We start from the raw sequence: 12507 nt of genomic DNA, 5'->3' as shown, positions 1-12507 counted from the left end.
CTGAAGCAGCTTCTGCAGCTCTTCTCCTGAGATCCAGGTGCCTTTCCAGTGTTCAGATGGGACAGCACAAGTGGCATCCAACACACTTGGGTCACTTTGCAGTAAGTTTCAAGATGCTTCTCCAGGAATTCAGGATAAGGTAAATGTAAAAATGTTGTATATGTTAGAAAAATTAAATAAAAAAACCCATAAAATTGCAAGCATATTTATAATCATGCAAAGAAAACATGGTATCAAATAAGTTTGGACACAGTGCCTAGAATGTATATCCTAGGAAAATATTCAGAAGAAGAAGAAGAAGGAGAAGGAGAATGGGAGGAAGGGGCAGGGGAGAGAGGGGAGGGGGAGGGAGAGAAGGAAGGGGAGGAGAAGCAGAAGAGGAAGCGGGAGGCGAGGGGAGGGGAAGAAGTATGTAACAATGCAGTATGTTTCTTGTTAATAGTAATATTGCTTTTAATATATTGCTTTTAAAACATCAAAATTATTATACACCCTGTAGGATAAGGTCATATATAAATATAGTAAAGACTTCATGAACTGTGGTTTTCTGTGTAAGAGACAATGGATATAAATATGCGTGTGGGGAATTCTCTAAGGTAAACTTGAGATGGGGAGGGTGATATCAAGTCATGAGTTCTTTTGGTTTTCTGGCTCCCACTACTCAACAGGCTTATAAGCAACAAGCAGTCCCTCTGAAGCAGTGAGTGAGCATCCAGTTCTTAGCTTCTAAATATCATTCCCCACAAAAAGGACCTAAGGCACTTGAGAGAAATGGCTGATTCTGGCTCTGGGGCAGGGGACATAGCAACTACTTTTGAGGTGCCCTTTATGTGCCCGTAAGTCTGGGAATCTTAAATATGAAGGGGGTCATGTCAAGAGTGTAATAGAGCAATTTGTAAGAGACTCCCATTGCAAATTCAGTGGGACAATTTGAACGTCAAAAATAATTAGCATAGGATTTTTCCATTAACAAGTTAAAAAAAATCCGAGAATTTGCTATGAAACTCAAAAAATGAAAAGTAAAACTAACAAAAAGGAAACAAACTATACCTTTGCTTTATACCAGACTGCCATCTAAAAAATGTAAAAGTCATAACAGATTAGAAATAATTGATTCAGGCAAAAATCAAAAATGAGTATCTGTTATTTGTAAGATTGTTGGGAAAGATATTCTCATAGTATCAATGTATTTCCCCCCAAATTACTTAGTACCTGCAAAGAAAAAGATGCAGATTTTCCAATGGAGAGATGACGATGCATGAGCATCACTAATGGAGGGGCAGCCTGGCACATGTGTCTCTTGATATGGTGCAGCAGGAGGGACCCAGCGTCACCTCTGAAAGATCCTTGCCCTATATGTTGAGCTTGCACCTAATCAAACTTTTGGATCAGGGGTTGGAAAACTTTTTCTGTAAAGGGAGAGAGAACAAATATTTTGGTCTTTGTGGACCATCTGTTATCTATTACAACTCCCCAATTCCATCATAATGCAAAGGCAGCCATAGACAATATCTAAATAACTGGGTATGATTGTGTTTCAATAAAACTTTATTCACAAAAGCAGGTTGTGGACCAGACCTCACTCATGACCATAGTGCATCCCCAGTCATAGACTTAACTTCTAGTTCAAAGAGACTGAGGAATAAGTTATGACATCATGAGGGAACAGGCACAGAATACTGGAGAATGGGACATTCTACAAGGTCGCTTACCACATTTAAATAATACAATGAAATTAAAACCAAACACATGAGAGAGGAATATTCCATAATAAAAGAGATTAAAGAGGCATAACAACTGAGTCTAACGCATAAACATTAGCTCAATTTCAGTTCAAAAAAAGAAGAAAAAGGAAAAATGAAAACTAAGAGGTATAAAAGGCAGTTCTGTCAAAATTGAAGAAATGTACACATAGGTTGGTTATTTTATGATGTTGTTGGATTCTGTTATTTTTATTGTTGTTATTCCTATTATTAGATTTAAAGTGGCAAGTGTTTATGTGAGGATATGTCCTTATTCTTAGGAAGAACTTCTTGAATTTTATGGGAGTAGTACATTTGACTAAACGTAAGTCATTTTTTAACATCTTTATTGGAGTATAATTGCTTTACAATGGTGTGTTAGTTTCTGCTTTATAAAAAAGTGAATCAGCTATACATATACATATATCACCATATCTCCTCCCTTTTGTATTTCCATCCCACCTTCCCTATCCCACCCCTCTAAGTGGTCACAAAGCACAAAGCTGATCTCCCTGTGCTATGTGGCTACTTCCCACTAGCTATCTATTTTACATTTGGTAGTCTATATATGTCCACGCCACTCTCTCACTTCGTCCCAGCTTACACTAGCCCCTCCTGTGCCCTCAAGTCCATTCTCTACATCTGCATCTTTATTCCTGTCCTGCACTAGGTTCATCAGAACCATTTTAGTTTTTTAGATTCCATATATATGTGTTAGGACACAGTATTTATTTTTCTCTTTCTGACTTACTTCACTCTGTATGACAGACTCTAGGTCCATCCACCTCACTACAAATAACTCAATTTCGTTTCTTTTTATGGCTGAGTAATATTCCATTATATATATGTGCCACATCTTCTTTATCCATTCATCTGTTGATGGACACTTAGGTTGCTTCCATTTCCTGGCTATTGTAAATAGTGCTGCAATGAATATTGTGGTAAGTGACTCTTTTTGAATTATGGTTTTCTCAGGGTATGTGGCCAGTAGTGGGATTGCTGGGTCATATGGTAGTTCTATTTTTAGTTTTTTAAGGAACCTCCATACTGTTCTCCATAGTGGCTGTATCAATTTACATTCCCACCAACAGTGCAAGAGTGTTCCCTTTTCTCCACACCCTCTCCAGCATTTGTTTGTAGATTCTTTGATGATGGCCATTCTGACTGGTGTGAGGTGATACCACATTTTAGTTTTGATTTGCATTTCGCTAATGATTAGTGATGTTAAGCATCCTTTCATATGTTTGTTGGCAATCTAAATAACTTCCTTGGAGAAGTGTCTATTTAGGTCTTCTGCCCATTTTTGCATTGGGTTGTTGGTTTTCTTGAAATTGAGCTGCTTGTAAATTTTGGAGATTAATCCTTTGTCAGTTGCTTCATTTGCAAATATCTTCTCCCATTCTGAGGGTTGTCTTTTCATCTTGTTTATGGTTTCCTTTGCTGTGCAAAATCTTTTAAGTTTCATTAGGTCCCATTTGTTTATTTTTGTTTTTATTTCCATTTCTCTAGGAGGTGGGTCCAAAAGAATGTTGCTGTGATTTATGTCATAGAGTGTTCTGCCTATGTTTTCCTCTAAGAGTTTGATAGTGTCTGGCCTTACATTTAGGTTTTTAATCCATTTTGAGCTAATTATTGTGTATGGTGTTAGGGAGTGTTCTAATTTCATTCTTTTACATGTAGCTGTCCAAGTTTCCCAACACCAGTTTTGAAGAGGCTGTCTTTTCTCCATTTTATATTCTTGCCTCCTTTATCAAAGATAAGATGACCATATGTGCATGGCTTTATCTCTGGGCTTTCTATCCTGTTCCACTGATCTATATTTCTGTTTTTGTGCCAGTACCATACTGTCCAGATTACTGTAGCTCTGTATTATAGTCTGAAGTCAGGGAGCCTGACTCCTCCAGCTCTGTTTTTCTTTCTCAAGATTGCTTTGGTTATTCAGTGTCTTTTGTGTTTCCATATAAATTGTGAAGTGTTTTGTTCTAGTTCTGTGAAAAATGCCATTTGGTAGTTTGATAGAGATTGCGTTGAATATGTAGATTGCTTTGGGTAGTATAGTCATTTTCACAATGTTGATTCTTCCAATCCAAGAACATGGTATATCTCTCCATCTGTTTGTATCATCTTTAATTTCTTTCATCAGTGTCATATAGTTTTTTGCATACAGGTCTTTTGTCTCCTTGGGTAGGTTTATTCCTAGGTATTTTATTCTTTTTGTTGCAATGGTAAATGGGAGTGATTCCTTAATTTCTCTTTCAGATTTTTCATCATTAGTGTATAGGAATGGAAGAGATTTCTGTGTATTAATTTTGTATTCTGCTACTGTACCAAATTCATTGATTAGCTCTAGTAGTTTTCTGGTAGCACCTTTAGGATTCTCTATGTCTAGTATCATGTCATCTGCAAACAGTGAGAATTTTACTTCTTTTCTGATTTGGATTCCTTTTATTTCTTTTTCTTCTCTGATTGCTGTGGCTAAAACTTCCAAAACTATGTTGAATAATAGTGGTGAGAGTGGACAACCTTGTCTTGTTCCTGATCTTAGAGGAAATGATTTCAGTTTTTCTCAATTTCACCATTGAGAATGATGTTTGCTGTGGGTTTGTCATTTATGGCCTTTATTATGTTGAGGTTAGCCCCCTCTATGCCTACTTTCTGGACGGTTTTTGTCATAAATGAGTGTTGAGTTTGTCGAAAGGTTTTCTGCATCTATTGAGATGATCATACGATTTTTATTGTTCTGTTTGTTAATATGGTTTATCACATTGCTTGATTTGCTTATATTGAAGAATCCTTGCATTCCTGGGATAAACCCTACTTGATCATGGTGTATGATCCTTTTAATGTGCTGTTGGATTCTGTTTGCTAGTATTTTGTTGAGGATTTTTGCATCTATGTTCATCAGTGATATTGGCCTGTAGTTTTCTTTCTTTGTGACATATTTGTCTGGTTTTGGTGTCAGGGTGATGGTGGCCTCTTAGAATGAGTTTGGGAGTGTTCCTCCATCTGCTATATTTTAGAAGAGTTTGAGAAGGATAGGTGTTGGCTCTTCGCTAAATGTTTGATAGAATTCGCCTGTGAAGCCATCTGATCGTGGACTTTTGTTGTTGGAAGACTTTTAATCACAGTCTCCATTTCAGTGCTTGTGATTGGCTGTTTACATTTTCTATTTCTTTCTGGTTCAGTCTCAGAAGGTTGTGCTTTCCTAAGAATTTGTCCATTTCTTCATGGTTGTCCATTTTATTGGCATATAGTTGCTTGTAGTAATCTCTCATGATCCTTTGTCTTTCTGCAGTGTCAGTTGTTACTTCTTCTTTTTTCATTTCTAATTCTAAAGATCTGAGTCTTCTCCCTTTTTTCTTGATGAGCCTTTCTACTGATTTATCAATTTTGTTTATCTTCTCAAAGAAGCAGCTTTTAGTTTTATTGATGTTTGCTATTGTTTCCTTCATTTCTTCTTCATTTATTTCTGATCTGATCTTTATGATTTCTTTCCTTCTGCTAACTGTGGGTTTTTTGTTCTTCTTTCTCTAATTGCTTTAGGTGTAAGGTTAGGTTGTTTATTTGAGATGTTTCTTGTTTCTTGAGGTAGGATTGTATTGCTATAAGCTTCTCTCTTAGAACTGCTTTTGCTGCATCCCATTGGTTTTGGGTAATCATGTCTTTCTTGTCATTTGTTTCTAGGTATTTTTTGATTTCCTCTTTGATTTCTTCAGTCATCTCTTGGTTATTTAGTAGTGTATTGTTTAGCCTCCATGTGTTTGTATTTTTAACACATTTTTTCCTGTAATTGATATCTAGTCTCATAGCGTTGTGGTCAGAAAAGATACTTGATATGATTTCAATTTTCTTAAATTTACCAAGGCTTCATTTGTGACCCAAATTTTGGAGAATGTTCCATGAGCCCTGTAGAAGGAAGTGTTTTGTGTTGTTTTTGGATTGATTGTCCTATGAATATCAATTAAGTACATCTTGTTTAACGTGTCATTTAAATCCTGTGTTTCCTTATTTATTTTCATTTTGGATGATCTGTCCATTGGTGAAAGTGGGGTGTTAAAGTCCCCTACTATGATTGTGTTACTGTCGATTTCCCCTTTTATGGCTGTTAGCATTTGCCTTAAGTATTGAGGTACTCCTATATTGGGTGCATAAATATTTACAATTGTTATATCTTCTTCTTGGATTGATCCCTTGATCATTATGTAGTGTCCTTCTTTGTCTCTTGTAATAGTCTTTATTTTAAAGTCTATTTTGTCTGATATGAGAATTGCTACTCCAACTTTCTTCTGATTTCCATTTGCATGGAATATCTTTTTCCATCCCCTCACTTGCAGTCTGTATGTGTCCCTAGGTCTGAAGTGTGTCTCTTGTAGACAGCAAATACATGGGTCTTGTTTTTGTATCCATTCAACCAGTCTATGTCTTTTGGTTGGAGCATTTAATCCATTTACTAAAGGTAATTATCGATATGTATGCTCCTATTACCATTTTCTTAATTGTTTGGGGTGTGTAATTGTAGGTCTTTTCCTTCTCTTGTGTTTCCTGCCTAGAGAAGTTCTTTTAGCATTTGTTGTAAAGCTGGTTTGATGTTGCTGAATTCTCTTAGCTTTTGCTTGTCTGTAAAGGTTTTAATTTCTTTGTCGAATCTGAATGAGATCCTTGCTGGGTAGAGTAATCTTGGTTGTAGATTGTTCCCTTTCATCACTTTAAATATGTCCTGCCACTCCTTTCTGGCTTGCAGAGTTTCTGTTGAAAGATCAGCTGTTAACCTTATGGGGATTCCCTTGTATATTATTTGTTTTCTTTTTCCTTGCTGCTTTTAATATTTTTTCTTTGTATTTAATTTTTGATAGTTTGATTAATATGTGTCTTGGCATGTTTCTCCTTGGATTTATCCTGTATGGGACTCTCTGCACTTCCTGGACTTGATTGACTATTGCCTTTTCCATATTAGGGAAGTTTTCAACTATAATCTCTTCAAATATTTTCTCAGTCCCTTTCTTTTTTTCTTTTTCTTCTCACCCCTATAATTTGAATGTTGGTGAGTTTAATATTGTCCCAGAACTCTTTGAGACTGTCTTTAATTCTTTTCATTCTTTTTTCTTTATTCTGCTCTGCAGTACTTATTTCCACTATTTTATCTTCCAGATCACTTTCTGTTCTTCTGCTTTCATTATTCTGCTATTGATTCCTTCTAGAGAATTTTTAATTTCATTTATTTTGTTGTTCATCATTGTTTGTTTGGTTTTTTGTTCTTCTAAGTTCTTGTTAAATGTTTCTTATATTTTCTCCATTCTATTTCCAAGATTTTGGATCATCTTTACTACCATTACTCTGAATTTTTTTTCAGATGTACTGCCTATTTCCTCTTCATTTGTTGGGTCTGGTGGGTTTTTACCTTGCTCCTTCATCTGCTCTGTGTTTCTCTGTCTTCTCATTTTGCTCAACTTAGGGTGTTTGGGGTCTCCTTTTTGCAGGCTGCATGTTTGTAGTTCCTGTTGTTTTTGGTGTCTGCCTTCAGTGGGTAAGCTTGGTCCAGTGGGTTGTGTAGTCTTCCTGGTGGAGGGGACTAGTGCCTGTGTTTTGGCAGATGAGGCTGGATCTTATCTTTCTGGTGGGCAGGACTGCATCTGGTGGTGTGTTTTGAGGTGTCTGTGACATTAGATTATGATTTTAGGCAGCCTCTCTGTTAATGGTGGGGTTGTCTTCCTGTCTTGCTAGTTGTTTGGCATGGGGTGTCCAGCACTAGAGCTTGCTGGTCATTGAGTGGAGCTGGTCTTAGCATTGAGATGGATATCTCTGGGAGAGCTTTTGCTGTGTGATATTGAGTGGAGCTGGAAAGTCTCTGGTGGTCCAATGCCCTGAACTTGGCTTTCCCCCCTCAGAGGCACAGGCCTGACACCTGGCTGGAGCACCAAGACCCTGTCAGCCACCCGGTTTAGACAAACTAGAGCTGGTGGATGGATGACTACTCTGGTTACAGCTGTGAGGAGAAGCTCAGCTGGTTATTTTCTAAGCCATTTCTTGATATGTGTTTAAGGTATAAATATAGGGTGTACATTTTCTTTCTACTTTTCTATGTGTTTTAAATTTTTCAAAATAAAATCTTAGGAAAACCACATACAAGGAAAAAAACTCCTTTATTCTGTTATCCCAGATGCTTCTTTATCTCTTTTCCCCAGAAAACCAAGCATACCCTCAAGCAAATACGATTTGGGCTGTTTGCCCCAGTAATTCAGTTTTCCAAAGCACTTACACAAGTAGTCTTTATCCCCAGATCCCTCTGGAGAGAATTTTCTTACTAACGAAATATATTCAGAAGCCAAAGAAATGAAAATCCATTTCCTCTTAACATACCACATTATAAGGGAAACATGTTTTTATTTGGGAGGGAAAGAAGAAAGGATTAAGTATCTTGGAAGCCAGTCGGAAGTGTCAGGCATAGCAGACAAAGCCAGTCAGAAATTAAGCATTTTCTTTTCTTAATCACCAAAATATGCTGCTGGAAATCTTTGAACCTCAACCTGAATCCCAGCTGCTTCATGAAAGCTCTCTAATTCTCTCATGACCCATTAAAGAAGGGGCAGCGTCCCTGCCCCACCAATTTAAATTTTGCAGGAAGAAGCAAGGGATGGATTTTTTTTTTTTTGCTTGTCAATGCTAATTCAGCTTGGAATCCTAGAGATAGGCAGGCAGTATCGTTTAGTGGACTAGAGCTATCTCATAGGAAAAATCATGCAGACGCGGAAGAAAATTAATATAGGTTAGTTGCCTGCTCTGTGCAAGAGGCTGTGTGCAAGATGTGTTTCCATCCTGTCATTCAGTCCCAGGTGCATGTGGCTGTCTCTGGTCCTCTCCTCTCTCCATGGCCATCGTTCTGCCTTTTTGTTCTTTCCGTGTAGATGCCCAAGTCCCTGTATGAGAGTCCAGCTCCTGAGAGACCCCTGAGTAGGGCTTCCTCAGGTCAACTCCTTCCCTGTCACATTTTTATAGTAACCGATATTTGCCAAAGCAAAAGAGACAAAAGAGAAGAGATGGGTCGTGGGGCCAGTCAGGAAAACTGGAGTTCTGTTCTCGCTTTCCTCTGTTAACCTGGCAAGTCATATTACTGTCCTGGTTGCAGTTTTCTTACCTCTAAATAGAGGGCTCCTTATAGGGAAGGTTGAGAGTAAAGCCCGTCTTAATGTTGTATGTCTGCAGGTGACTCAAGAGACAACAGGGCAGCAGGTGAGATCAGGGTTACAGTGCCTGGCGGAGCTGATGCCCAGGCCACTCTGCTTCCTTAGTGGCCGCATGACGCTGGAGGCAGCAATTACTCAGATTCTGGGAGCCACGACTATTTTGTCCCTCACTGCTCAGATCTCAGAATCACACTATTACCTGTTGAACTGCAAAATTTTAACTGCGGGTTGATTAATTTGTACACATCTTTGTTCTATGAGTGTGTATAGAAAATCATGCTGGAAAAATAAAAGATTTCATTATATCTTTCTCCCTTTTCAGAGAGGCAGACAGCATAGCAAAGATGAACTATTCTTTCCTTCCCTTTTTAGAAAACACTTGATTTATTAAAATTGGAAAAAATAGAATGTTTCTTGGATTAACTATTCTAATCCCATTATGCAATTATCTCCAATGTACCAGTTCCTACATTAGATATTTGATAGGCAGTATATAAATATAGACTGTGGTGCCATCCCAAATGATGGTGCGGGTTTTCTCTCTCGCATGTAGGAATTGATATGTGTGTATAGTACGTAAATATATATTTCACGTATACATTTTATTTTCATATATGTGTATATATGTCCTATCATCTATTGTCTCTCACATGTGTATTTTATTTATTTAGTATATATATATTTTTAATATATGCATGCTAACATTCCTATGTGTCTATACATACATCAAATTTACAATGTGAAAATCAGAGTGTATATATGAAACAAGTTTGCACAAATTTTGCAGGATCGTCTGTGGCTGGAAAGGGATTCAAACTCAGTCATTCCTGACTTAAAGTCCCTGTTGGCTCCAGTATAACACACTGCAGTCACGGATGTGGTTCTCTTACAGTACAAATTTATATTTTACCAGAGCAGTCATTATTTACTTGTCCTCTTCAGAAATCTGTTGCCAAAGCATCTCCAAAGCGTATGCTCCACTGAAGAAATGAATGGTTCATATGAACTACATGTATTGAAAAACAACGATAACAAAGAAGGACCTACTGTGTAGTACAGGGAGCTCTGCTCAATATTCTATAAAAAGGAAAATAATTTGAAAAATAAGATCCATGTATATGTTAACTGAATCACTTTGCTGTACACCTGAAACTAACACAAGATCAAGAAATACCTATTTTTTTAGAGTTTAATTTGTTCACTTAGAATTTTGGAATGGATGTCTCTTCTAACCCTCAATTCAGCTTGTTATTTAAAAACAAACAAACAAACAAAAAGATTCAACTGTGAATCTTCACAGAATGGTGGGGGGGAAACCCATGCCTCAAGAAACAGGACCTTGCTCTTGGCTGCTTCTCTCTCCTTTGCAGAATGACTTACACTCTGTTTGAATGGTTTACTCTGAAGATTCATCCTCTTTATCTCTGTGGTTCCTTTTGCTTGGGCCACCATTCCAGGCTCGGTCCTTTGGTAAGCGTGTTTGGGGCAGAGTGACAATAGGTGAATGAATGAGTGTGTGAGTTACAAAGCACAGTTTGGTGTAAAACTTAGATGTTCTGACTCAAAGTTGGGAATTCTTTCCAGTGCCTAGGACTTTGGTGTCCTTGGTTTTACAGGACCTATGTTTATAGATAAACTCAACATGAGTAAGAAGGACACCTAGAGGGGGTATGGAGGATGTGTGGGAAGGTCATTTTCTGTACACATTATGTTTCCCTTTGACTCAATCTGTCTAGCTAACTTCTCATGGCCTTATGGATGCCATTGCTTTCAGAGAAAGTCATCAGTAGTTCATGAGTTCATTTTCTCTCTCTCTCTTGTCTATCTATCTATCTATCTATCTATCTATCTATCTATCTATCTATCTATCATCTCTCTATCTATAGGTATATAAAATCACACACTTTGAACCAGACACTGTTGAAGCTCCAAAGATATAAAGATGAATAAGACAAGAAACTTCCCTTTAAAAAGCTCAGTGTAAGGAGGAAGAAAGAGAATACATAACCTTTATACAAAGTGAAGAAAGTACAATGATAGAGGGGACCACAGGGGATCTGGGGGTACAGGGATGGGCATCTACAAAACCAGAGATTTACAGGATACGACCTACCACCTTGACTCTCACCCTTGTATGGGGGCCTCTTCTCTTCTGGCTTGTTGCTCTTAGAGACCAGAAATTGTGGCCTAAGAATCATTGCTTGTCCCTTTTGCATGACCATCAGATACACTGAATCCCCTTACACGTGGTAGGCCCTCTGCAAGTTACTTGTTGTTGAATGGAATTAATGCCACATGCAATTAAACTGTCAAAAGTCACTTTGCTTGCTTGGTTATTTAAAAAATCACCATCGTGACAAGTTGGGATCCTGTAACCATTTTATTATTTAAAGGAGATCTACCTTTGCCCAAAGGTGTACATATTTCTTTTGTTTTAAAAGGAGAATGGTTTAAAAGCCATTACAGTTTTAAGTAGATCTCATCAAGGAGCCAGGTTTCTTCCAAATTTACAGACTGAAATGGATTTAGCGCTTGAGATAAAAATAAAAACGTGGCTTGTCTACCTCACAGAAATTTACTTAATGAACAGTGGATTGTTTTCTCATCTATAAGAGACAAAATAGGTGTGTGGTTGTTGATGTTTTTTTGTTTTTTTTTTTTTTTTTGCGGTACGCGGGCCTCTCACTGTTGTGGCCTCTCCTGTTGCAGAGCACAGGCTCCGGACACGCAGGCTCAGCGGCCATGGCTCACGGGCCCAGCTGCTCCGCGGCATGTGGGATCTTCCCGGACCAGGGCACGAACCCATGTCCCCTGCATCGGCAGGCGGACTCTCAGCCACTGCGCCACCAGGGAAGCCCTGTTGATGTTTTTGTTGTCCTTTGAAAGAAACTAGAAAAAGTGGAGTAGGCACTTCCGCTGACAGGTGCTAATGCTCCAAGATTGTGACCAGAGTCAATGGTGGTCTTGGAGACTCCATGAAGATGCATTGACAGGACTTAAAAAGAGGGGATTTTATAGAAATTGAGAGGCGTGCCAGCGATGGTGGGGCAGCCTTTCCACATTCCAAAAGGGCATGTGGAGGGTGTAACTGAATGGGGTCCATCTGGCCTCCTTGTGATTTCTGTGCTATTGAACAACCAACAGCTCATTAAACGCTGGCTGGCCAAGCTTCCAGACTCCCCACTAAGACTGGCTTGATAGCAAAAATTAACAACATGTGTTGGCACTAACTTGCTGAAATAAAAAAGTAAATTTTTGTTGGACATTTGTATTTCATGTTCATGGGCGATAAGCTTCTGTTTAAAAGAAACTGAAAAATACTCCTTTTTTCCTTTCTTTAACTAAGGTATGGTTATCCATAGAGTGTTTCTGAGGCTGTGAAAGCCTTAGTAACTAGTGCTTTCCAGATGTCTGCTTTTAATTATTTTTAAGAGGCTGGTCATTTCAACTGCTGACTTGGAGTTTCATGGGGAAGGACTTGGTAACTAAAATAATTGAACTTGATTTATTACCTTTGGAAGTTCTTTGCCCCATTCCTAAAGAAAACAGAATGCAGCTCAGTGTTTGCATAGCTGCATAAAGCT

Source organism: Delphinus delphis, chromosome 12 (genome assembly GCF_949987515.2).
Source record: "Delphinus delphis chromosome 12, mDelDel1.2, whole genome shotgun sequence".
In the NCBI taxonomy this organism is placed as follows: Eukaryota; Metazoa; Chordata; class Mammalia; order Artiodactyla; family Delphinidae; genus Delphinus; species Delphinus delphis.
This window is presented reverse-complemented; position numbering follows the sequence as displayed.